This window comes from Cyanistes caeruleus, chromosome 16 (genome assembly GCF_971803275.1).
Source record: "Cyanistes caeruleus chromosome 16, bCyaCae1.hap1.1, whole genome shotgun sequence".
NCBI lineage: Eukaryota > Metazoa > Chordata > Aves > Passeriformes > Paridae > Cyanistes > Cyanistes caeruleus.
In genome coordinates this window covers 3,753,285-3,780,956 of record NC_141716.1, presented here as the reverse complement: position 1 = coordinate 3,780,956, position 27,672 = coordinate 3,753,285, and the positions used below count along the sequence as shown (strand labels likewise).

General features: G+C 39.2%; 1 protein-coding gene across 7 annotated transcripts in view; it reads left to right on the top strand.

Annotated features, from left to right (window-relative positions):
- The window catches only part of LOC111938045 (uncharacterized), a 207,498-nt gene that overhangs the window by 107,916 nt on the left and 71,910 nt on the right, over positions 1 to 27,672 (top strand). For 2 of the 7 annotated variants that reach the window (XR_015276978.1, XR_015276975.1), the window contains exon 1: positions 12,579 to 12,830. The exons of 2 other annotated variants lie outside the window; for them this stretch is intronic. The gene's annotated coding sequence lies outside the window, so the exon portion shown is untranslated. Of the gene's footprint in view, positions 1 to 1,000; positions 1,072 to 12,578; positions 12,831 to 13,276; positions 13,407 to 27,672 lie in introns of those variants that run through there. 3 more of the 7 variants (XR_015276974.1, XR_015276977.1, XR_015276979.1) reach the window with 3 other exon arrangements.

The following is a 27,672-nucleotide window of genomic DNA, read 5'->3' as shown; positions in this document are numbered from 1 at the left end:
CATGCTGCTTCTTGTGCTTTAATAACTGCTCATTCCTGACACTGCTCCTTCTGACACCCGAGCCTGTATAAAGGTGATAAAAACATGAACTGGGGTTAACATACCTGAGCCACAATCTGGGAGGTTTTTCCTCTTGCTTTAAGAGGCTGCTGATAAAATCATAGTTACATCACTGAGCTACAGAGGACCAGGATGGACCGCTTGTGCAAGAGTCTTGGTTTTATAACATGCATTCCTCTCTTGTAAGGAGCATCCAAAAACAGTTATTCAACTCAAAATATTAAAAAGCCAAGTTTTGTCCTCTCTGGGTTTGGCAGAATCTCAAAATCAGTGGCAACATTTATCTGTAAGAAGTGAGTACATGTGAATGCTGGGCCATAATTGTGTACTTTGGATTCAGGATACAGGCAAAAGTAAAAATTGAACACTTGAAGATTCAAATTTATCCTGGAGATCAGGAACTCACCTTAAGAATTTCTCAACCATCACCCCTAGATATGAAAGACTGAACTGTACTCTTTAAAGACTTACTTGATTTTGTTTTTATTGTGCAGTCTTTTAGAATGACCCTTTAAATCAAGTCTTTGATTTAATTTGGCTAGAGCATGGGAAAACAAAAGCAAAGAAACACCCTCAAAACCAACAAAAAATATCTAAAAAATAAGAGGCTGCTGGGTAGAGAATGGTAAACCAAAAAAAGATTGCTTCTGAATTGGCAAGGAAATTTATATATTATGCCAGGTATCTTCTCTTGTGAGATGAGTTTAGATTTGGAGAGTAGAAGATGAGAGCCTTAGGACAGACTGGAGTATGGAGAGCAAGGCAGCTGGGAATTTTGGAGGGTTCCTATTCCAGGTGGAAGGTGTTGTCTCTAAAATGCAAGTGAAGCCTCACAGGTGAGGCAGGCAGCAAACATCTGGCAGAGCACAGCACTCAAAGTGGGAAAAACTAGAGAACAGGCTGAGGGTGACCACTGGGAAATTCCTCTGTGCCTCTGCAGAGTTTCTGTTCCCATTTGTGAGGAGGTGCCGTCATCTGTTTTGTGACACCTGGAGAAAATACTTCCTGCCTGTAAGTAACATTTGGATTTAGTTTTGTAATGTGTGAATGGATTGGTGCTGTTTCTTTGGAAAAATACCTGGGCCAGTTGAGTTCTCATTGGGAATCCAGCTCAGTGGGAGCTGATGTGAAACTGCAGAAATCTCTCTGTGGGAGAGTTGGAAGCAAAGACACTTGTGATAGGGAAGGATTGTGATATTCTGAGTAGGTAGTTTGGAAATGTTTAAATCAAAGACTGGGATTTTATTTGAAAAATTCTGTCTTGGTGAAGCAAAAATTGTAGCAATTCCAGCACACCTTCTGACAGTATGTGACTGATCAATAGTGAAACCTGCCTGGCTGGCTCATAGAGTGCTAAAAATCACATCATCGGTATTTGTGGCTTCTTGGCCAGAGTAGTGTAAGTATTCCATAATCCTGATTCTGAAATGGAAATGAGAGAGCAAATAACCCATCCTAAGTGAAGGCCCTGGTGGTGCCCTGCCAGGCATTCCAAGCACTGATAAATTTGCCTGGCCTGGCACCTTTAGGATGGGGATGTTGAGATTTTGTGCTCCCTGATAGCACTTGCCCTACCTTAAAGAAAACTTTATGGAATGCCCTTATCTTTCCTGGAGCAGCTGAGGCTGTTGCCAGAATTAGGACTGACATGTGCAGTTGTTTGGAGCCAGAGCAGTTTCTGTCTGCTTCTACTTTGGAAAAAAAAAGAGTTCTTTAAAAATTTATATTTTTTAATAGCTGTATTTCTCATGCTGGATTTGTTTGGTTTGTTTTTTGGTTTTTTTCTTCTTGAATGTGGGTCTGTGGGGTGTTCTGTCTCACAGACAGATGATGCTGCTGATACAAATTTCTTTTATTATGGAAGTTACAAGTTTGCTCGACATTCCTGTCTGTTAAGATCGAATTGTGCATCTAAAGTTGGTGGGGTTTCCTCAAGCCACCAGGCAATCACTGCTGCCTTCTAGTGCTTCTTGTTTATTCGGTAATAATGCAAGGGCAAGTGCAAAAATATTGCTAAATACATCTCAGTAGAACTTGCTTTTTAGTACAGCAGAACCTGGTGCACTGTCTGCTGTGATTATTGGTGTTTGACCAGAACAGTGTGTGCTCTTACCTGTTTTATTAATTATATTGTTTTCCAGCTGCTGCTTTTGACTTGTTTAAAATATTTGCTCAATCATCTGCAATTCTGCTCCTTTTCAGAAAGCAGCAAAACCCTATGAGCTGTTTTTTGGATTGAATTAGCCCCGTTCCATGTGTAGCTGGCAGGCCGAGACCTCATGCTGTGATATTTAAATAAACATTTTTGCCTTGCATCAGTTTCTCATAAATCCTATACTTATGTAACTACATGTTTTATTTGGGACAATGATATTTTGGTAAGTAATGTTGGCTTAGTTGATTTTTGTGGCACAGTCACAGGATCTAAATATGCAAACAGAGAGGGTTTTTTGGGTTCAGGTCCCATAGAACAGAAATACAGAAGGGTCAACTTTAAATCATGAAATTGAGCAACTCTTTTCTTTTATGTTGTTGTATACGACTGAGGGGTTGTTATTGCAATGACTTCTGGAAAAATCACAGTACAACAATATTTTGGCTTGTGAATTGCTCTTCAAATGTAATTATGTAAATGTAGGTGCAATATATTGTGGGGTTTTCCCCCTAGCCCTTGGGACTCGGTTGCTGCCTTTATATTTGGTTCACACTTTCTGTCCTGTACAATAATATATAATTCAGTATTTATTAAGGCTTTATGTGCAATGGCATCTTTCCACAATCCAAGCTTCATTTGTGGTACTTGTTCTGGATAAAATATAATTTTACAGTAATCTAATTGTGGTTCAATACAGAAATGATGTTAGGAAAAGAATGCAAACATCTACTGACCTGTTCAGTTTCTCCTCCCTCTTAAGACTAAGACAGGAGAAATGAAAACCCAAAGTGTCCCCGTGCCAGTTACATTGCAAGCTGACAAAATATTTAGAAAAGCTTGTTCATAAGTAAATATGTACACTGGGAAATCAGATGGATGTGTGATGGATCTGATAATAAACGTAAATTAAGACCCCAAATTGCTGGAGGCAGTTTTAAACAACCTTGGTGCCAAATGAGCTGCAGCATGTTTGGACACAGAGGACTGAAATTGTCTAGAGTCTTTTCCCCCAACACCAACCCCTTTCATCCACATAGGCTGACTGGGAGCACTCATCCATTCCCTGTAAATCAAAGGTTTCTGTATTTTCTGCTGTTACCACTCATGGCAAAAGAACTCTTCTTGATTCTATCTTAATATTGCTTCTAGAGATTTTATTCTTATCTTTAGAAAGAAGTGAAGGTGATAAATATCCTGTATTTTCACATCTCCTTTGTGAGGTGATTTTTTCCATATGCACTGAGAAATGAAATAAGTAACAAACTTCCTTTTTGAAGCTGATCTATGTTGAATCTTATTCCAGTTTCCTCATTACCAGCAATGTAAGAATTTCCCAAAAACCTCATTTTCCTTACTGGTAAAATGCAATTCACTTTCCTCTGGGGGAGACAAAGATGAATGACAGAAGTGAATCAGAGAAGGTAGAGATCAGAAATAGGATTAAAAACAATAGTGCAAGGGGGAATATGTTGCTAGCATTATTTTGGGTTTAATGGTGTGACTCGGTCATAAAATGTTTGTTGGTTATTGCCATTCCTGTAGAACTGAGGAAAAGATCAAAGAAGACCCCCTACATCTACACAGAAAAGGCTGCAGAGTATTGCCAAGGTGAATCCTCTAGGGAGTAATGAAATTGGAATTGCTTTAGCCACAGTTGAAAGGTTAATGTTCTTGTGATTAATGATATGGACAGCATAACAATTACTCTGCTTACTTCTTGGTGTTGGGTGTTTTATTGTCTAAATTTGCCATCCAGCATAATTTTTTTTTGGTTTACTGGTAAATGCAAAACTGTTTGGATCTCTGTTGTCAATGCCTAGGCCTGGCCTTAGTGCCTGTTTAAAAAAGCAAGACAAAAAAACCAACCAAACAAAAACAACCCACAAATTACAAACCTGCAAAATGAAAAGCAAGAAAATACTAATGCCTTACCTAAATTTGAAAGGGTAAGGTTTAATTTAATGGGCTGTGCACTGGTAATGCAATTGCTTTGTAAAACTCAGAATTTTTGCTAAAGTTGCATTCTGAGATCTGAAAGGCTTTATCAGTCAGTGACCTTCATTTCTCTATCACATCTCCAGTTCTGTGCATTAGACCTCCTGCCTGCAGAACTGATTTTCCTTGCTCTGGTGGCAATTTACAGCTCAGATCACTGAGGGTGAACACGAGCAGTGAATTGCTCCCAGAGCAGCAGCATTGCTACAGCCCAGTGTCTTGCAGAATTTCATTCCATTTCCATAACTGCACTCTTGACATTACCCAGTTTCTGGCCTCTCATTATCAAATGCTTTTTGCTTCAGTGACCAAACCCCTCCTGTTTTCTGTGCTTACCCACAAGATATCCCCACTCTATCCACATCTCCCTCTTGAATTCCCAAAGCACTCACTGCTCAGTTGTGTTCCACTCTGCCTTTAGTCTGGCTGAGCTGCAGATACTGAAGTGTTTCCCTTCAGGCCAGGACACCACCAGTTTCTGGCACGTATGATCAGTTCTGCAAGCTTTAGAAACGAATATTTTAAAAAAAATTATTTTCTAGCACTTCATTAATTTGTCTGAAGTTGGCCAGAAAAATGGGAGGTTGTTTGCAATGCATATGGACAGCAGAATTGGGTAATTTTTTTAAAAGCAGCCTCAAGTTTGTTTTGTTCTTATATATTTAAACTTTACAACAGTGGCTGGCAATGAGTTCCCTCTAATAAAGAATGTTATCAGTGTTGTGGTTGTTTTGAGTTAACAATATGATCTATCTTCCTTTGCCTTCCCAATGCTCCATCTTTTAGCTCTGACATTCCCTGCCGTGTTCTCTACTATTGAGTGTTTATCCCTTTCTCTGCTCACACAATGGGATTTCACCAATTTGTTTGGCCTGCCTGGGAGGCTTTTATGAAGTGAGAAGTGGCAGTGGCTTTGTGAAGTGCATCTCAGTGTTCTTTTCTATGCTGTTCCATTGCTTCCATCTGGGCAATAAGAAACCAGTCCCAGGAATAAACTGACACTAACATTTAGTGACTCTCTGAAAGCATGGGACACTTAGCCATGTTTATATATCCTGCAGGACAATTATCTGGAAAAGTTTATCTGTGAAGTTGAGCTTTTTCTTTAACAGGAGTTTTTGTTTTGTCTTAGGCTCTTGGTTATGATGAACGGTACAGAAAGTTTCCAGTATTATGCATGTGCTACACCATGGTGCTAAATGACCGTGTTGCTGTCGTGTCCCAGAATGGAGAAACATCTGTATTAGCAGTGCTTTTAGCAGTGTTTTTTGGCATGGTAACCATCCAAATCTTACTGATTTCCTGTGCTACATACCAGCAATAACCCTTTAAATTCTGATTACCTAACCACAGCTACTTAACTCATGCAGAGAAAACACTTTCGTTGAGGAGCCAAAGCGTAATGAAAATAAACGTGTTAAACTAATGAGCTTTGTGTAGCTCAGTCTCAGCAAGTCGTTGACCTGATGAATGTAAACATTGTAAATGGACTGATGAGTAAGGAGTTTGGCTTTTAGACAAATTAAGAGTTTGTGTGGAAAGTAGTGACACATTAGCACGTTAATAAAAAAAAATCCTCTAAATTTGCTCTCAGAGACTGAACTTAGGTCAGTTTTAATTATGAAGAAATATAGAACACTGATGCCTTCTGCTCTCGTGTTGTGCCTTTCTCTACTTAAGCATTGTGCCCTTTAGCCCTGAAAACTCATGTGGAAGAGTAAAGAAAATAAATGCTCTGTGGGTTTTCTATGTGTAATTGCAATCCAATTTTTCCATTGTTAGTGAAAAATAAGAGGGAGAGTGAATCCACAGCAAAATCTGCATGCCTGGTGTTTGCAGTAGCTCCCTTGTCCTGGTGATAAGAAATGGAATATACTCTTCTCTCCACGCCCAGATTATAAATCACTGCATGTGGCCAAGAACATCAGTGTTTGTCCATCCTGGCAGAATCTGTTGTGCTGAAACAATGCTGCCACCTCTACATAGAACTGCAAGAACATCCTCCATCCCTAAAATGACAATAAGCCAGTGCTTTGAAAAAATACTATCAGTTATGTAAAGGAAAGGTTAAGAGGTGACCTGTCACTTCTTATTCTTAAAATATGCTGTGTTTTGAAAGAGTTTTGGTGATTATTTACCTATAAAGAAGTATGCTTGGTCAGTCTAAGTTCACATACAGCAAAGGGCTCTGTGTTTTAATTGGCTCTCATTAGTTCTCTGAAACATAAAAGCAGCAATGTTATGATTGCATTTCAAAGATCTCTTGTATGTATTTTTTTAATTTAAATCTAATCTCTCTTTAGAAATCACAGAACCCTAAAAACATTTAGGCTGGAAGGGATTTGTGGAGGTTATCCAGGCCTTGATCTTCCTGCTCAAAGCAGGGCCCTCTTGTAAGTTAAATCAGGTTACTCGGGACCATGTCCGGTCATGTTTCGAAAATCTCTGAGGATGGAGATTCCAGTCTCCTGAGCAACTTGCTCCAGTGCTTAATCAGTTTACTTCTGAACATTTTTTTCCTACATAGCTAGTCAAAATTTCCCTGACTGTGACCTTTGTCCTATCATTTCCCCATGGACCTATAAAAAATAGTTTAGCTCCAGCTTCTCTGTGTCCCACTTCAGGCAGGGAAAGATGCCAATGGTTCCTCAGTCTTCCTTGTCCCAGGCTGCCTAAAGCCACTTCCATGGCCTCAGTGTGCTCCAGTTCCTTCACCGTGTGGTGGCCTCTGCTGCCTTGGCTGGGTTCTGGATCTCGGTTCCTTGTGGATGTTCCAAGCCTGGACACACTATTCCAGAACCAGAGGAGCCTCAAATGTGCCTGGCAGAGGGGAGCAGTGGTTTCCCTGGAGCCACTGCTCTGTTTATACAGGTGCAGTTGTCCTTGGTCCCTGTGCAAGGGCTCCCTGCTGCCTCCAGTTACACTGGGACCCAAAACTCCTCCACAGAGCTGCTGTTCCGTGCCCAGCCTGTCCTTAAGCTGTTCCTGCAGTTCTGAAATCCCCTCCCAGTCCCTTCTCAGCACTCTTGCTCACTGAAATCAACATTGAGAGGTGCAGGTCAGCTTTTTGGAAAAGGCTGCTGGAAAAAGATATTCACCCTAATTGCGGCTAAATATTCATCAAGCATGGGGTGCCACTGGTGGTTGGAGCAGCAAAACCAGAGTTTGTCATTTGCACAGTGACTTTGTTCCTTCCCTGCTCAGCCTGTGGATTTCAGCTCTGATGTTATGGTCTGTGCCAAAAAAATGTGCAAGCACTAAGACTGTTGTTTTACTTTCAAGTCTCTGATTAATCAAAATCATCTTTAGAGTTATGGCTTTTCTGAAACACAGGCAAAGAGGCTTTTTCTAATGGATGTGGGGTTTTAGTGCAAAGGACATAAAGTTTAGTGTGTTTAGTTTTCTTCATTTTATGTGCTGTATTAAGAATAATAAAGCACCTTAAATAACAGTAAAATAAAAGCAAATATTAATATCCTATTAGCTGTAACAACTGAAATTCTAATCGTATTATTAAGAGATGAAGTCCAGACTCTGTGCATTAAGTGTTTTAAAAGTCGTTTGACATTTAAATAGCAAGTGGATCACTTCAAAGAATACACACAAGAGCCGAGAGCTTCAAGAATAATTTATCTTTTAGGTGATAAATAGCTTTTCGGTCTGATGTATAGTTAATGCAACTCCAGTCCATCCTTAATTAATAAATAAAAGCACCTGCCAATTAGAAGTTATATCCTATGTAGGTCTCAAAGTGTTTTGTCATATTGTCATATCAGTATCCCCATTTTGGCTGGAATAACTGTGAAATAACCTTCCCAATGTTCTCCAGCAGGAGAATAATGATTACAAAATATACAGTACTGAGCAGTATTTTAATGTAGTTGATGCTAACTAGATAAAATTGCTAAGTGTTAATTGCATCCACTCTGTGTCTATTTAGAAATTAACATAAACCAATGCCTCTGAAGCAGTTAGGATCCTAATGTAAGAACTGTGAAAATGCCATGAAAAAATATTGATTTTAAGTACAAGCCAGCAGAATATTCATAGGAGCTGAAAAGTGGCCTTTGTCCATGTGTTTCTTTCTTTAAAAAAAAAAGAACAACCAAACACAAACTCCTACAAAACAAAACCCCTCTAATTTTCCATTTATTCCCAAAATGCAGTTCTCTGTCTGGTAAGAAGTTCAATCCTCAGCAAAAATCCTTTGCTGGTTTTGGACTGAGTTTATTTATATTTGTTTTATACATGTTTATCCTTGGGGTGAGCCCGGCAGTGATGAGAATTCCAGACTTTGTGGAACAAAATGCATTTCTTAACTGGACAAAGCAAAGCCAGGAAGAGAAGGGGCTGCTTGCATGCAATTAAGCACCCTGGTACACATTTGTTCAAAGCCCTCATGATCTTTGATATATTTGTCATCTTTAGTATTAAGCCCTCCATTCTGAGGCAATAAAGATGTGAATAACTGAAACGAGTGCGCTGAGTTATTTGGGGGACTTGACTGCTGTAGGCTCACTGCCCAAAAGGAGAAATGAGTTCATTTACTCCTTAGCCAGCGTGAAATTCTTTTATAAGAATTGTTGAGAATTTAGTAAGAAATTCTTCCATAATTTTGGCAAACTACATGGTTATTTTAAGCCATTTTCATGGGCAAATCCTTTAGAATCAAAGGCGACAATGAGATATAGTGAATAGTCATTATTTCACCTGTAAATTACTATATACAGGTGCCAATAATGTTGTATTACATAATTCCTGTACCACTCAGCACATAAGCCATCCACTACATTTAGCAAAGTACCAATCTGTGCAAAAAGAAGGGGATGATATTAAATTTTGGCTTAGCTTTTAAGGAGGTTAAATACTTGAAATCATACACATTAATTGGTAACAACTCCCTATGCATCTTACATATTATGTTGGCATTTAAAAACAAATACATTCTACAGAACTCCTGCATGTTACAATGGTAAAATGATAAAGAATTAGGAAAGACTTCACAGTCATGCAAGACTATTGGGTTTCCTATTAAAAATGTTTATAGAGATGATTTTTAACTCCACATACAAAGAATGGAGAGTTGTATTCAGAGAAGGAGAGAAAAGACTGTAAAGTGCTTGATTAGACATACCTTTTGGGCTTAAAAATCGTGAATAAATGGAAATTCATTAACAAATGTTCTTGTCTGTAACACTCAGGCTTGTAGATGTCTTCAGTGTGTTAATACATAGTTCCAGGAATGCTGAAAAATAAGGATCAGTGGTGGCCTTACTGTGAAAAAGTCAGCAATTACAGTCTGTAACACAGACAGAGGAAAAGCCAGTCTAAGCCAAAGGTCTATCATGAGCTGTTGTTATTGGCATTTAGTTGCTCTCAGGCTTAACTGAGAATACTCAAAAGTTCTTCTTGCTCCACTATGTTCCCAAATTAATCTAGACCTTGGTAATCAAGGTAATGGCTGAGGGAGTGATTTTTTATAGGGTGGGGTGCTGATCTTTTCTTCCTTCTTTGTAGAAGAATCTGAAGAAAATTTTATACTGAAAATTACTTAGAGAGCTAAAAAGACTTTAGTGTCAAACAAGGTGTTCTGCTGCTTTTTAAAGTTTGGAAATTAAAGTGAGGGGTTGAGGGAGAGCTGAGATTTCAGAAAAGGGGAATGGAATTCCAGAATATAAATGTATATACATTATATTTTTGTCCAGTTATGATTTTCTGTTTCCCACATCAGCTTAGTTTCAGGAGGCTCGGAAATCTCCCTTTGCTCTGTCCATTTGCCCTGGCTGCAGTAATGAAATGTGACTTGAAGTAGATTTTCTTCTCAGGAAAGGAAAGAGAAAGTGGCCTTGCACTGCACAGAGCTGCTGACATGCAATGGTATGAATTTTGTGTTGGACTATATGATAATTTTGTGATTTTGTATTAGAATTTTACTATGCCATGATTACAGCGCAGTCAGAAGACTGCGTGTTTCTAATCTGGCTTTGTAATCTTATTTACATTTACTTGTGTTCACGAGTAATCTCTCTGAAGTCAATGGTATGAATCCAGTCATAATGAAATTATTTGTTGTTTATTTTTTCTCATCTGGTAATTATCCTTTACTATCTGATTGTTTTGTGACCGTTGAAGCAAAAGACTCAAGAACAAAAATAAAAATCTTCTTTGCTTCTGCACTGGAGCCAGTTCTGAAGAAATTAAAAGTTCTTCTATTCTCAAAAACAACACACAATCTGGCAAGGAGTGTTCATATGGCATTAGGAAGGTGGCTGATATGTTTCAGATTTTCAAATACAGATGGGACTGTGTGATAAAGCTCTTTTGGATGAAAGATAAGGATCTAAAATTGTAACCAGTTGTATCTGCAGTAAACCTGAAAGAATCTTTGTTCAATGGAGTTATCTTACACACAAAAATACAAGATTGATAGCAAAACCAGGCAGCTAATATTCAAGTCTAGGAATAAAGCACAAAACCAGTTACATTCAGTAAGTATGAAATATATAATATTTATAATGTATTTTACTCTTGCTACTCAAAAGCAGCAAATCAACTCTGAAATAATTTAATCAACAGAAACAAAACCAACATAGAGAAAAAGATTGTGAATTTTAAAACGTAGCTTTCCTTTTTCCAGAATTGCCTCTTCACATTCTGTATGAAATTTCACAGAGGATTTAGATAAAGTTTATTTTCTGAGGCACAAGAAGTACGTTGCTCTCTTCCCATCCTACTATTATTGCAAATTTTACACAATTTTTTTGTTTTGTGCCAGTGATTAGAAAATATGTTCTGATGTTTTCCATATTTTTCAAACTCTGACTTTTCATACTTAGTTGTGTAAAGTATTTTTCTCAAGACGTTTCAAAAACCAAGGTCCAAAATCCATTTAAACATTTTCATAAAATTAAATCATGATTTGTATAGTCATGACATTAAATAATGACTTGTGTATTCACTTTACTCAGTGTGTTGTTCATCCAGTCTAGTATAAAATGCTTGTTTCTGGTTGAAGCTTAAATTAGAGGACAAAAAACTCCTAGGAACATTATAACAGATTTTTTTGTGGTTTTGTCCCCTTGGGGTGTGGTCAGTGATGTTTGAACAGTTCTGTGTTGGAGATTTTGATGGGAATTTTGGGGGGTTTATTGTTTGATTTGGTTTTTAATCTTTGCTATGAAAGAATTATGAGAGGTTTGGTCTGTTCTTGTCCTGCAGACCAAGTAGTGCCTATTGTTTATGCTATTAATCTGTGGCATTTGGAGTAGTTTATTTTTAAAAGATCCTAAACAATGCAGTATCCCAAAATACTTTATTGTAGATGATATAGAGAATTTAGGGTGTTTTTCACTTGAGTGCATTCTATCAAATTTCTAGAATTCCAAATTCTAATAAAATGTAACAAACTTAATAAAAAAAAGTTTTTAAATTTTAAAATGCTGCATGCAAGGGAAAAAGTGCATCCCTTCCACTTAAGATATGTCTTGTATCTCCTCCTGGTCCATGATAAATTTATTCCACAGATGGATGAGACTGACACCTTTATCACATTGGGCTTAATCATGATAAAGTTTTTCTTTAAAGATCTCCTAGTGGAAATGCTGATTTGTAGAATGGAAGCTGTCTTTAAGTCTTCCAATTTTTGTCATTTGTCACACACCAAACTAAATATCGAGTCAGGTATTTATAACCAATGCAGGTTGGCTCTGTAGCATTTTTCCCACTGAAAATAGAATGTTGATGGAGATGTTTTAGTCAACCCATTTGACAAAATGGGTTGCTAGTGAGCTGAATTAATTGCATCAAAGGCATTGACAGTGAAGCATAGAATCATGGATCTCAGTCTGAATCAAACTTCTCGTGTCATACGCGTTATATGTGGGGACAGGCTGAGTGAAATAATTGTATGGGCACATTGAGGAGGTTCCAGTGGAGATCTGGTAAAAATGTAGGTGCAAGAGTAGTTTTGCTGACCAGAGCCATTCTGAGCAGGCTTTGTGACTGCGCTGCAGAATGTCTCGTTTCTGTACGGTGATTCTAGGGGAGGAAATGGAGCTCAAACGTTTTGCTTCTGAGAATTTTTGTCTTCTTCGTGGAGATTTTGTAGCAGATATAACAAGTGCCCTTCCACGTGTTGCTGCGCAGTGGAAAGGGAACAATTCCCTGATCTCCTGGTTCCTACCGGTAGAATTTTTGCCCAGAAGCAGACCCTGACCCGACCACTCAGCTCCGGGAGGCTTCTGTGGGAATTGCACGCTCGCATGTGAAGTTAAAGCCGGGTATCGTTTATTCAGGGCAGCCAGCCCATGGAAGGGCCGCTGTCCCCGCGGGCTCCGGGTCTGGCTCCGGGCCTGTCCCCGCGGGCTCCGGGCGCTGTGCGGGTCCCTCAGGGGGTGGCCCTGCGCCGCCAGGTGGCGCTGTGGGGTCGCGCTAGCCCACAGAGGAATGGCGCGGGAATGGTTTGGGATCACAGGACGGATTAAACCTCTTCTGTCCTTAATAAGTAGATTTTTAAAAAGTTTTTGCCATTCCAGTAATGACGGATTCCCACCTTGCCCTGGAGGGCATCTTTCACAGCCTGCGGACGTGCCCTGTGTGTTCTGATCGCTGAAGTCCTGAGGTCAGGTCACCTTCGATGGCAAAGTCACCTCTGTGAAAGCTCAACTCATGCTTTAAAAAGCTGTGCTGAGTTGAGCTGTAAATCCTGGTCTAAACTCAGCCATTGATTTAACTGAGTGTGGGCAGTTCCTTAATCATGTGGTGGCTGTGTCCACCATGATCCAAGGGCTGGGGAGCCTCCTGCACGAGGAAAGGCTGATGATGGGCCAGTATTTAAAGGTAGCATGGGCCAGTATTTAAAGTAGCATGGGCCAGTATTTAAAGGGTGGCTGAAAAGAAGATGGAGACTCCCTTTGTACCTGGAGTCATATGGGGTAATGGGTACACAAATGACTTCTGGGGACATTTCAGCTGGAAACAAGAGTACAAATTTACGTAAGGAGAACAATCAACCACTGGAATATTTTCAATTCTTAATCGAATTCTCAATTCAATTTCTATTTTCAGTCACACTTGACTTTTTGCCTCAGTGCCTCTTCTTGGCCAGCAGGAGGTCATTTTCAGAAGACACTGATGACTTTCTTCAGAGTTCTTCCCACGGCCATGGAGCAGCTGGAGCTGTTTCATTGCTCTGGAGGTAATTGCTGGGTGACAGGCAGAGTTTAATGTGTTTGAACTGCCTGAAGGGACGAGCTGACTCTGAAGAACTGCAAAAGTTACAAAACTCAATAGGCAAATAGGGCCTGGCCCCCAGCCTACATTTCAAAGGGTGTTGTGACCTATCAGCCAGAGTAAGGATCTAGCCTGGGAATTCCTGGATTTTACAAAAGGACAGAATTAGGAAGGCATGCATCCAGTAAGGATGCCTAGAGGGCCCATACTTATTGCAGCAACTCCATATAACATCATAAGAATATGGGAAAAAAACAACTGGCTGCTTTCCTGGACACCTGGCAGCCAGGTATTCAGGAAGGTGGGAACTCCTTTAATGAATAATGAATTTTGTGTGCTAAAAGTACTGTACACACATGGTACCTTTGGTCTGGGTTGCAGACATGGGGTGTCTGCCCAGAACGACACAATGCACGAGAGGAGGGTGTGAAATCATTCACAACTTGCAGCTTTTATTTGCCACAGAGGCTGCTGATCCAGACTTTGTAACGTGGCCACATCCATTTACTGTAGAAATCCATCAGAGCGAGAAAAATGATATTCCAGGAAAGAGTTGGGCCCAAAGAAAGTAAACGAGAGGGTTTGTTATTAAAATTAAGGGAAGAGGATTTAAAAACAAATTTTAGAATGCTCTGGAAACACATTTCCCAGAGCAACAAGCTTTGTAGGGCAACTTGCAGAAGCCCCTGCCCCCAGCTACTGTTTCTGTGCTGCAAACCCGATCATCTCTAGGCAAATTTCTTACAGGTAGGGATTGCCTAAGAGTACAAATTAAAGGTAAATTAAAGGTAAAACAGCAGGAATATTCCCAACACTGGCATAATTTATAGCATTTACCTCAAAGAAAATATTTTATTCAGATGTCAGAAATCATGATCTGAGCAGAATGGGGGGTGGGGGGGAAGAAGAAAATTCAGGCTAATATACTGTGAATATTTCATTATTTATGAAGAATTTTTCTTAGTACTTTTTAAAGAAAAAGATAAGGAAATATAAGGATGAGAAATTATGAGAAAAGATAATACAATTAACAGGCTTGGCCAAAAGAAGTCTGAATTAAAGACATTAAGCTTGCAAGAAATTCCTTTTCCAGACTTGCCCCACCACAGAAAAAAAGAGAGAAGTTTCCCATAAAAGCCAGATATGAGACCCAAGAATGTAGAAGAAACTGTTAGGACTTGGTTGGAATGATAACTACCTTTTTCCTTTTAATTTAATATTTATAATTGCTATCCTCACAAAAGGTTGAAGTACAGATTTTTTAAAAATTTATTTAAGCTAAACACAATAAATACCAACTAATTTCCCTTTCCTCTGTACCACTAAAATCTACTGAAGGATTTTTTAGGTGAGAAGAATATTTTATATTTCAAAAGAAAATAATTTTGTGGATTGTCCAATTGGAACATGGTTCCAATGCTGTAGGAAATTCTAATTAATGTTGTATAGACATCATTTTTGGTTAAGGTGAGGAGAGTCTGTCCAACACTTCTCAGAGAGGTTGAAAAACTAGTTGAATTCTCTAGCACTGATTCTGAATTTTCACAGTTTTAATCAGATTTCTCTGGCCAGTTGTTTCCCCTTGAATCCACATGCCAATTGTTAGCCTTCATCAAGTCCATCATTCTTAAATATTCCCACACCATAAACCAAACCTATTCTGTTTAAATGCAAATAAGTCACTGGATTTCATTATGTAACAAATTTTGCCTTGAGGTTGTGTGTAGTCTTTGAAAGTGACTGTAATGTATTCCAAGCTTTTAATATTCCTGTCTAATGCTTCTTTCTGTTATTATACTCTTTTTTGTTTGTCTAAAGTGGAAGAGATTATCTGTACTCTAACGTAAGCCTCCCCAATATCCCACTATACAAAGGTTATGGGACAGAGCCCTGGTTTCTCCACAAAATAAATAACTTGTGAACAAAAGGCCCCACTGTGCAGTCAGCCAGAGCCTTCTTCCCTGCACTGCTGCTAGGCTGCAGTGGGTAACGTTACCTTCAGTAGTCACAGAGAAGGAGGCAGCTTCAGACACAGCCAAAAGTATCAGAATTAAGAAACTAAAAATTCTGCAGTTGGCTAAGCAAATTATTTTCTTGTAGCAGTGGAGAACAGCAGTGCTCTCAGAGAAGCAGCTTCCAAACCTTTGGCAAAATTAGGATTCTGAAAGCAGTTACAGAGCAGGTTCCAAGAGCAACGTGACTCGGGGTCTCTGTAAGGATGGAAGTTCTGTTTAAATGTGGCAGCCTCATAAAAGGACTTTTTGGTTTTGATCTCTCAGTGAATTCACTGATAAACTCCTTGAGTGTTTGTTTAGGTCCCATCTGTAAAAATAACTTAATTGAGATGGAGTTAACAGGAGAGCATTCTCTTTTATTGTTCTATTACAATTTTCTGACCCTAATTTCCTGCTTTGTCATTTGGTTTGAATTGGACCGGTCATGAGAAAAACCTTCCCCATAAGGCATAAATTCTGTGTGTGGGAGAATTCTTTGTAGCTATTTGTTCTGTGAATTTGAATAATAAACTATTATAAGACTACTATGGATTTGGGAGCTACTTTGACCAGTGGCAGCAAGTTTGAAATGTTTATTTCATTGTTGTCAATTTTTCAGTTAATCCCACTGTGAAATTTCAGCTCATCCATTTGCTCTTCTTCTTCCTTTGGCAAAAATGCAAAAACCATGTGCACATTGCACATTATGGACTTGTGTTACTGATGTGACTGGGTTTTAATTGCAGCTCTGAATGAGTGTTTCTGTAAAACACCATGAATGGTTCAGACATGGTACTGAATAAATATATTTAGACATTATAGAACAGATTAGTCTGAGTCTTGAATCAGAGCTTCCTGTCCCTCACAGAAGGCTCAGAGGTGCTGGATTCAGTAGAGACGTGCCTTGGTAGGGCCCATTCAGGTTGTTACTGGTACTGTTGGCTGTACTTGCCAAAATTCTGTAACATTTTCTTCTGAGGGTTGTATTTACTTTGGGGTTTTTCTTTTTCTTATTAGGCAAAGGAGTTTGCCATTTCCAGCACCAAGAGCATGTTCTTCCCAAATCCACATTTTAATTTTGTTCACGTTTTAGCTTCTGAAATCCTTTGCAATGTTTTTAAAAAGTTTCAGTTTGCAGCTTTTTTAAGATTATGACTAAATGACATTTTAAACTACCTTTGAATGCTGATTTGACTCTAACCAGCAGTAGTTATGTTGGACAGTGTATGTCCATGCTTCTTGACATAAACTGTGTTTATTGAGTGAACAGATACAGTAAATATTAGAAGAAAAAAAATCTAACTGCAGCTGCTTTTGTGGCACAGTAGGTTTTTAAGGCTGTCTCACAAGCAGTGCTGGGGAATCAGGCACTGCCTTATTTATGATGTTAATGTTGTAGTAACATTGACTTCAGGGGAGGGACTTTTCAAAGTTTCCAGCTGCTTAACAGCACAAGGAATGTGTGCTCCCAGGCTTTATTAGCTACTTTTGAAAACCCCATCATATGCATCAGCCTATCTGTAACAATAGATACTTGCTTGGGTTACATTTGGATTAAATGGATGTCTTAGTGGAGAAGAGAAAAAAAAAATACATAAAATTTCTGGAACTAAATTAAAAACATTGGTTTTCTTGAAGAGAATTTAGTTTTGAGATTCTGATCTGAAGCCCAGTGAAACAGAAGGAACTTTGACTCGGCAAATGCTTGTGAGTGAAATGCTTGGAGTAGTCTCTGAGAGCCTTTCACTGAATAACTCAAGGATTCTCAATGAAGTCTGTAAAATTAGTCATTTAGTGCCTCTAGGGATGCACTAATGAAAAACATCCTGACAAAGTAAACTAAATTTTTTCTCCATGGTGCCAAGTAATAAGACAAGAGGCAATGGGCAGAAAGTGATCAATTCTTCCTCATGCTCCACCTGAACATGAGGAAGAATTTCTGTCGTGTGTCAGTGACTGAGCACTGAACAGACTGCTCAGAGAGGGCTTGGGGTATGATCTTCTGGAGGGAATTTTCTGAGTGTCTGCTCCTGCAAATTTAGTCAAAGCCAGTCAAATATTTCAGAACCAAGTGCTGGAAAACGTATTTCATTTTGCATTCGTCCACACATGAGCACTCTTCCCAGTGCCTGTGTTTGTTAGTGATTCTCAGTAAAATAATCTGAAATCAGACTGTAAGTATGAAAGAGCAAGACCTTGTCAGGCATTGGAAAAATAACAAAAAGAAATTTCAAGAGGCATGTAAAATTGTTATATAAATTGGTACTTTTCCATTATTACACTACATTACAGATAATCTTCCATAAGTGTTCTTGCTTATTGCTTTTTTAATGAACGCCCTTCTCAGTTCTGAGTTAGGCTTTGTCTTCTGGTTTTAGGAGGGGCAGGTATTGTTACAAACACAGATGGTTTTGGTTTGTTTCCAAAGTTAAAACTATTAACTAAGTGTTGGCAGCTGCATTTACCATTTTATATATATTTAAATCCATTTTATGGTAAGAGTTGTTTGTCCTAGATATAAGGGTGGGAAGTGCATCTGTACCTTGTAACCTCATCAGCCTTTCAGAGTTCTGTGGCAACCAAGGCCTGGAAGAAAAATTCTGATGAGAGCAAAGGGATTCTCCTGTTGAGAAATTCCCCTGAGAATGATGGCTTGCAATTGATATAATGCCAATAGAAGTGTGGAAAGATTTATTTTATTTTCCATAAAACTGCTTTTCATGGCCCCTACAGACCGGCTGTGCAGGGCAGGCCCTGCTGGAAGAGCATGTCCAAATGTTTGTTGTTCTGCTTGAGGGAATTTGAATTGCCAAACTAGTGGCGATTCCACTCCACCCCCTGACAAACACTGGTCAGCAGTGTGACAATTCCTAAACAAATTGCCTCACTGACCCTGCTCCCAGACTTCTTTGGGGTGCCCCATGTAGGCCTCCAGCCATCCCTTTCTGTGGTGCAGCATTCCCAGCCTGTTCATTCCCATCCGAGCCCTCAGGCACTAAACCTCTGCTCACTGCCATCACCTGCCACAGGTCAGGTCAACACCTGCAGCATCAGAGTCCACATCTTGGTTTTTAAAACAATTGAAAATTAAACACTTCAGAGAAAGCAATATTTAAAAGCGCCGTCAGCCTGATGAGTCTCCAGGTCCACCTTTCTGGTATCATGTTTGTCCCTCTGTAAATTTGGAGTTCTGGGCTATGAGAGGTGTTTTAAACAAAGTTAAACTTCAACTCTTCTGAGTGGAGGTGACATAATCAAAAACACTCAATTTCTCTTTTGTTGTTATCACCATACTTTAAATAGCTCGCATTTCTTTGTTTCCTGAAGAAGGAAGCCTTTCTTTACCTGCTTGAGAAATAAATAAAAATACAATATGTGTTCCTGTATTGTTCTTGGAAACTTCCTGAGGGGAGAGATGTGGTTCTAAGGTCTTCCTATGCCCTCCAATTTAATGTAATTTATGCAGACATCAGGAAGGTACTTCATTATTCAAGATGCTAATACATTTGTATATTTAGAACAGTTTTTAAAGGGAAAGACAATGTACTAGCAAAAAATCAATAGACTCTGCATTGCTAATTTATTTGAAGTTGTGTAAGGTTTACCTCTCTCTAGCACAATTTTTCAATTAATGTCTTCCAAAATTTAGGAATGAACAGACAACATGACCCATTGATTGATTCTGAAATTCTCTCAATAAATTACAGTCTCATAAATAATTTCTGTTTACTTTGAAGCTTGTTATGAACACTCTTCTCTTACCCATTTCTAAAAACTTGCATTTATTTTAAAATGGTTCTTTGCTTTGCAAGACATGTTGCAGAGCTGTTCTTAAGTGTCCTTTATTATGCTTTTGAAAATTTATATGAATGCTGAAGTGAGTCAATATATTAGATGATTTCTCCTAATTTAAAAAAAAAGACTGCATGGTGCAAGAACAAAATACCACAACTGTTACCAGAGGTTTTACTTTAAAGAACCTGTTAAGTGCTCATCACTTGATGATCTTTTTTCCTGAAAAGTTAAATGATGATGCTTCTGAAATTAACCTCCAACCTCTAAAGCCACCCTCCCAGTGGCTTTAGAGAATAAATTCACAAATATATCTTTCAGCAGATTGCATTTATCAGTTTTTCCATCTCTCTTCAAGATGAAAGGAGAAACACTGACTTGACACAAAGAAATAAGTCCTGTCTTGTCTTTGAGTTGTTTGCCAAGGAAGTAATGGGCTTATGGGGTTTGCCTGTACAGTGCTGGGTTTTGCTGAGAACAGCAGCTTTCCATGAAGCTCAGAGAAATATTTGAAATTTAGACATATTTCTACAATTTTGGTATTGCAGGGAGGGAAAGGATTTTTGTTTGAACAAACTCATTCTGCAACATGTTCTGCAAACACATCCTTAAGAAGCACAGCAAACACTGCCCCGTTATTTCAGGTGTCCCATCAGGACTCTGAGCCTCTGTGTTTGGTCCCCCACTGTCACACAAGAGTCACCTGCAGCTGACATGAGCCTGGAGTGTAAAGAAAGACCCTTTTAATCACGGCACTTCTAATTAGTTCTTCAGTTTGCCATCAAATCTTCTACAACAGATAGACTTAGCACTGAATGGCTCATTCCTAAACCATCTGACTTCTTCTGGATGACTGTTAAGATGTCTCTAAGGTTCTGGTGTTGAAAATGCTCCTAATTTAGGCTGCTCTGTGATTAACAAGCTTATTGTGATTAGCCAAACTCTGAAATCTTTGTTCCTTCTCCATTTATGAAGGGAACGGCTTTTGCTGTTCTTGCTTGTTGTGCAAGAGGGAGGCACAACAACATGGATATCTTCAGATTCCGTAATCCATTTCAGAAACCCTGTGAATCAAAAGCTGTTTGTAAACTCATGGGTGTGAGAAGCATTCTGACATATGGTGGCCACATTTGGGTTTTAGACACAGAAGGAGCAGAACACAGATTGAAGCTGTACCAGAAAGAGTATTTCTTATGGCATCATTGGGATTCTGTTGTCTTCATCCTCCTAAGATTCATCTTCCTTGCTTACTTTCTTATGGACATCAAGTTCATCAGAAGAAAAGCTTGAAACAATATTTGACATGAGTAACATTTGTTATAGTTTAAGGCTTTTCAAGTAGCCAAGAGAGAAAACAGTTACTGCCTTTCTTATTTGGATTTTAAACACAGCTGACAACTGTTGCCTTGTGTGTCCTCCTCCATTGTCTGTTCTTTACATTAAACCAGCTTTTCTCTGCCTGCAGAAGTGTTTGAAATAATTGTGTAGACAATCCTTTTTTAAACTAGGTATGCACATATTCATGCAAGCCCAGCAAAGAGCAGCAAGTAGTATTAATTAAATTTAAACTAGTTAAAGGTTAGTCTAATTTTTATTTGATTGAAAGAGGAGACTAGCATGGAAGCATTGCACAATAAGTTAAAAAAAATCTGCTTAAGGACTGGAAAATGGCAGGAAATCTTCATATTTTGTGCTCTCACAAGGGCATTTGCAAGATGTTTCACCATCTTTATTGTTCTTCTGGGCTTTCTTTCTTGCTTTGCTTTACATTCTTTTTAGACACAGTACAACAGAAAAGGAGGGATTACTTCACACATCTTTCAAGCAATGCTACTGTTTCCCAAACCTATCAATGCTCTTGCTGCTGTTCTAGTGCCAGGGTGGTGGTGTGTGTCCCAGGTTCAGTTTGTGGCCAGCCACAATCCCAGCCTCTGCACTGTAGTTATGCCAACATGCCCAGTTATTTCCCACCTTATGAGATGGCAGCAACACAAAGAACTGCAGAAATCCATTCTATCCCTTCTACAGGGCTTTCATATCCCTAGGGAAAAATCCACCCCCTTTTGGGGAAATAGGATTTGTGGTTAAGAGAAGACTGATGGTTCATTTTGACACATTTTGATCAAAGCGCTTATAAAGTACTTTTTTGCTTTGATGCACCTTGTTCTGAGTTAAAGGCGTTTGTGCAGATAAGCCCCAGGCATGAAGGATTTGGCCCTAGTGAGGATCTTGGAGAACACTGGGTAAAGCCAGGAAAGATTCTGTTATTTTTCACTAAGTTTTGAATTAAGTCTCAGTGGAAACTTGTATTCTAGGCATCCCTACACTTGTGAATTTGGCTGCTCCTTCCATTCTGTCAATGGACCCAAATGCTCTCTGCACAGAGAAAGCTGCCAGGGGGCCAAGGAAGTGGTTGTAGCCTGTATTCACTTGTGAGATCATGTTTTGGGGCTTGAGAGGGAGCCAAACTCAAGAAAGATACTGCTTGTATCTCAGAGGAACTCATACAGAGTGCCAGGTACTGCTCAGAGCCCTGAGGTGCTGAACAGACCTGAGGCAGAGCCTGAGAGCGCCAGGTTTGTCCAGCCTGGGGCAGAGGCTGCAGGGGCCTCATGCCTGGCCATGCAGGAGTGGCTCTTGGAGGCTCATCAATGACCAGTGACAGGTTACAGCAGGGAAAATTCTTCCAAGTGAGGATGGTCAGTCACAGGACCTAGAGCCTGAGAGCAGCTGTGGAAATTTTCAAAATGTAACAGGGCAAAGTCCTGAGCAACCTGATCACAACTTGAAATTTTCACTAGCTTTTCTAGCTGTGAAATTGGATCACATTATTTTTGAAGGTTTTCTCTAAATTTTTAATCATTTTGTAATTCTAACATGATACAGCATCTTTAGACTTTTTTCATTTTACCTGTCTGGCTCACCATGTAGTCCCAGAAATGGCTGTTTAAGCACAGGTGTGGAGACAGTAACTGTGGCATGAAAAATAATAATATGGAAAGAGAAAATAGCATCAGGCAAAGGAATCCTCCTGGATAGACTTGGGTGCTGGACACATGGAAAATGGGGGTGTGACCCCAGACACTCCTGGCATTTGTCCTTGACTTGCTTTGTCCCAGGAGCACAACCACATCACTAAAAGTTTGTGGATCACTTTCTCCATGGGCACCATACAAGAATAGATGGAGATCATGCTCTGCAGCACTAATTGCTTAATTCTGCCAGGGATTGGGAACTCTGTATAGGAAATCAGGAATGGTGTCATAGATCCATGCCATGTACAAAGGCCAGGGTGGATCAACATCAAATCTTCACATCCCAGCTTTGGTACAAAAAAATATCAAAATCTTAATCCTGGTTTCTGATAAATGTTTCCTTGTAATGGTTCTATCCATTACACCAGTCCTTACATCTTAATTAAAGCCCAGCAATGTGTAATCCCATAGCTCTGTATTTGAAAGACAGAAAAAATACTTCACTAATCACACTGGAGAAGGGAAAGAAGCACATATGGAATGCACATGTAGATAAGTATGTGGCAAGGCATATTGAGAATCCTGCAGAAATAAGGAAATAACTGAAAAACAGTTGTAAATACTAAAAGCTAGCAATTCCCAATATGAATCTTAATTACTTTTTTGTAAAGGCAATAAATCAAAGGTGTATGTTCAATCTGTAGGTCGTTCTTGGATTTTAATAAGCTTGGGTTCAAAGCAGGACATATGGCATCTTGTATATAATAATAGGACTCACTAAAAAGTCTACACAGTGACTGAAAATCATAATTTCTGAACTGTTCTATTCCAGATGTCTTTACTGGTATGCCCATGAGCACAAACCAGTGCTGGATGTTGTCTGTCTCTGCTTTTTTCTACTACAGGAACAAATGTTTGCATCTGGACTAAGTCTGCTCCACTGCTGCACCTTAGAGAGGAAAGCAGGATTTCTCCTGGCCTTAGTATTAAAAAAATACTTTTTCCTTAATTGAAACAGTTTATAGTAATTTAAAAGTGTATCATGGACACTTTTTTTTCTCTTCCTTTTTCCCATTTTTTCTCATTGCTCTCATCTTCACCGTCAAAGAAAGGCCAAAAAGAGAGTGGTTCAGAAGAGCAGATGAAGTGGCTGTTTCCTGAGGGGTTTTTTTCTATTTTGAAATGAACCCAAACCCTCAGAATACTGGCAGTGTGAGGCCTGGGAGCATTACACTTGTGAGTGGAAGAGCTGCTTTGCTCCATTAGAACAAAACTAATGTTTTGGACTTGCTCTTGCTGTGATCTGTGACTTTGGGGGTTGATGCTGCCCATAGAATTGGTTCTACCAGGGGTGATGCTTCCAGGACTCCAGGCAGGAATTCTGTAATTGGCAGAATAATGGCTGGAAAATGCAACTAAAGGGTTATTTATATTCGTGTGCTATCGAAGGTAGATAATTCCTTATTCCTCCCCCAAAGCAGACGGGAAGAGGATGAGTAGGTGGGAACAGGAATGACAGAGTTGGAGCGTGATGAATGTGTGTTCTCTGTTAAACTTTGCTTGCAGTCTGTCCCCCACACAACTGACACAGCAGCTGAAGTCTCTGCTGCTTCCAGAGGGCACAGGGAAGGTTGGGTGGCTGAAGGAGGAGGGAACGTCACTACTAAGTTGCAGAATCCAAATAGGAATTTGCTTTCGGCTGTAGTAGTTTTGTTTCCGGTAATTCATGCTCTGGACTCCTGATTGGGCCCATCCCTCTGTGAGTCTTTCCTGTTCCACTCTCTTGTTTATTGGATACTAAACACCAAAGATTTTCTCAGAATATGTGTGTGTGTGTGTGTGTGTGTTGGGAACAGCCTGGAAGCTCTTGTAACATGATTGCAAATGGGATGATGCGCCCTTTTCCCCTTTCCCATTTCCATGTTAGTAACTAAGCCAACACTTCTTTGTTTAGCTGGGGTTTTTTTAACATAAAGCTGAAATAGAAATGCTGGCTTCCTTTCACATTCCTAAAAAAACCCCAAACATGTAGATAACAATACTATATAAAAACTGAATTTGTATTCTTTTATCCTCCTAGGTAGAAAAAGAGGAGTAAACTGAAGGTTTGGGCTTTGGTAATCCATTTTTTTGGGAAATGCATCATTTGTAGTCCTTGCCAGGTTATGGAGTTTTGGGGTTTATTTTCCCCCTTTATCTTAATTATAATTGCATTTCTATTTTGCCTGGTAATTCCCAAGTCTGGACTGAACCTGAACATAAATTTTGGTACTTAAATGTGTAAGGGATGCAAGCAATTTCAGCTGCTTAATTTCAGACATATTCTTCCAGAAAGGTCATCTTACTCCTACTGAATGTCAGAGATATATTTGTTTTATCAAGAGTGCTTATAAAAGTAGGTCCTCCCTTCCAGTTGAGGTTGCTCAGGAAATTAGTTAATTAGTGATGTCTAAATCTTACTGTGTTCAGTGAAAACACTACAAGGTTCTGTGTCTGGCCTTAGAAATTACATTATTTAAGATTTAGGGAACTACTTATGGTAGATACAGTTTTCTGGAGTGGGAAAGATTATTTCATGGAAATCACCAATAAGGTAAAATTTCCTGAGAAACATGAATAGAAGTTACTGATGGCAATGACCCAGGATAAATTCCTGCTTTGCTCAGGTTTGTTCTTTCTGCTGAGCTCCCAGGTAACCCCATCCCTTTGGAAGTGCTGTCAGTACAGAACCCACCAGCTCTATGCCTAAGGGACATTTGCAGACATAAAATTCCGCTCTGGAAGCTAACAAAGCTCCTCAGGACAGCTACTTCCCTTTGTCCACTGCTTCTGCAGATGAGTAATGACAGGCTCTTGTTTATCCTTCTGAATATGAACTTCTCGAGAGCAGCGTTTTTCCCATGCCTTGACAGCATTTGTGGGTCTTTCCTAACTGCATTCAAGAGAGGCTGGATACATACACAAGTATTGCAAGCTGAACTTGAATTCTGCAAGATGTTACATAATAAACATCCCCCACCTCCTCACAAAAAAATAAAATAATAATAATAATTATAAAGATAAATCTGATCCCCGGAACACTACAATTGCCTCAGAGATAGAACAGTTTTGTGGGGAAAGGGGTTTGTTTCCAGTTGATGAACCTGGGGAAAGATTTGCCTGTTTCACAGCCTCTGTTGGTTGTTGGTGAAACAGAAGTGATGACACTGATTTCTGTGCATTGCTTTGAAAGCTGTGGATAAACTCTGGGATGTAAGAGTGAGATAATCCTGTTCTCCCAGGCTGTAGAGTAGAATCTCTGCAGTTCCCAGGGGAGATAAATAGGTTCACTTTTGGCAGCATTTCAAAAGTAAACAGCCATTTCTGCTTTCCTCTGTGTGTCTTTGCTAGTAATGGTATTTAAGTACTGGAGGAATGCCATTGTTTCCAATAAAAGTCATGACTAGCACTGAGTATTCTGAGGGTGAGGTGTGCTACAAAAACTACCGAGTGAAGCCTTAAGGGCTGGACAGACCATACAGCTGTAACTGAGGATAATTGCCCTTAAGAAAAAAATGAAAACAGTCATTACTTTTGTGTTGTTCTATAGAATAAAAGTACTGATGATAAAGGTAATTTGGGTATTTAATATCCCTGCCCAGTTTTTCAAATTTCCACTTAAAGAATAACAAAAGTTGGATTTAAAAAAAAAAAAAGTCACAAATTTTAAATTTATGTCATTAGATGAAAAAGATACAATTGTGGACAGCAACACAGCCAGAAACTTCAGTGTACCAAAGTTTTTTTATATAAAATCAAGGCTTTAGATGACAGAGAAGCTTTTATTACTACACAGCTACAAACCATGACCTGCCTATCAGGTATTATAGTTTAAATCTAACTGATTTTGCATTGTCTTCAGTGATTTTGGGAGGTGGTTTTGCATGCAAAATCTGTAACAGAAGGTGTGAAGTGGTATGTAACAGCGTGTGAAAGCAACTTACACAAGCATTTGGATAGTTGTGCAGATATTCTTGGACCCAGCTCTAAATCAATTAAGTCCAGATCAGGTCATTCATGAATCACAAATTGTTCCCATATGAGGACTTGTCCACGAGTACGATAAATAAATCTCCATAATCAAACCCAGGACTGCCACTTGCCTGCACTGGTGCTATCAGAGGAAAGGGACAAAGGAGCACAGAAATTAAATTTTACTCCCATGAATTGTTCTTTCAGATGAAACACTTTGGGACAGCAAAGACTCCCTGCAGTATTTCTGGTGCTGCTGCCACACTGTGGGATTTTTGTTGCCAGTGAGGAGTTAAGTCTCCCATGGGACTTCATTTCACCCTGGGAGTGGGAGGACTTTGCTTGTTTTCCAAGAGGGAAAATGCCAGAGCGTAGATGCTTTACCTGTGGGAAGGCAGAGTGTGAAAATGCCAAGACATAAAGGGTCAAACAGTGACAGTGACATTTTGTGTTTATGGGCAATGACAAGAGTGAAGTCTCCGCTTCAAGAGAACTACAGGAAAAATCCCCTAGCTTAGATGCTTTTGGGAGTATATCTCAACCATAAACTTCTTTACATCAACTGAGCTGCCATTTTCTATGAAATTGTAAAAGAAGTTAATTTATTTTATTATGCTTTTGTAGTGGACTTACTATTTTTAGGAGGAAAGGCCTGCATAAAAAGCTGTTTAGTTAGGTAACGTGTTACATTTTTATTTGAGTCTGGCACATTTCTTGAATTCCAGGCATTTTTGGCATCCTGTAGAAAGCAAAACTTCTGCCTTTTAGGCAAGTACTGTGAGTGTTTGAACTTTTCAAACTTTCTTCTGCTTATGACCACTTTTGACAGATGTCTGGCTGAGTTAATAGTCTTAGATATCCTTGAATGCCTGGTTCAGTACAAGCAGATGATCAGGCAACAGAAAGTTCCCTTACAGGTTTGCCCAAAATGACCCATCCACCAATGTTTGTCATGACTCAAGGCAGCCTCCCTGTTTGTACCAAGATCCTCTGAAGAACTAGCTTTTTCTAAGGGGGAAAGGAAGTAATTGTGCAAATATATGAGTAATTAACCAAAAAAGCATTAATTGAATAAAAGGATCATTTAAAAGAATACAAATACATGTCAGACTCCTCTAAACCTGTTTTCAAAGAATTAATGGCTTAGTGTTCCTATTGCTGTAATACATAAACTTTGAGTGATGTCACATAGGATTTCCTCTCCTTAATTATCTAAAAGGCAGTTTTTTATTCATGTTAGGGCTTGACTTTGAGCAAGGTCTCTCTGTAGAGAAGAGGCACAATACAGCAATGGACAGCGGAACTGGGTTTGTCTGTGTGGTTTCAAAAAGAATGTTTTGTATTTGAGAAACTGGAACAACTCAATTCCAATACCATTAATATGATTCTGGTAACAGAAAATGTGAATAAATAATGGCAATAATGTCTTTCTAATGGGTCTATGTCTAAACCAGCTGAT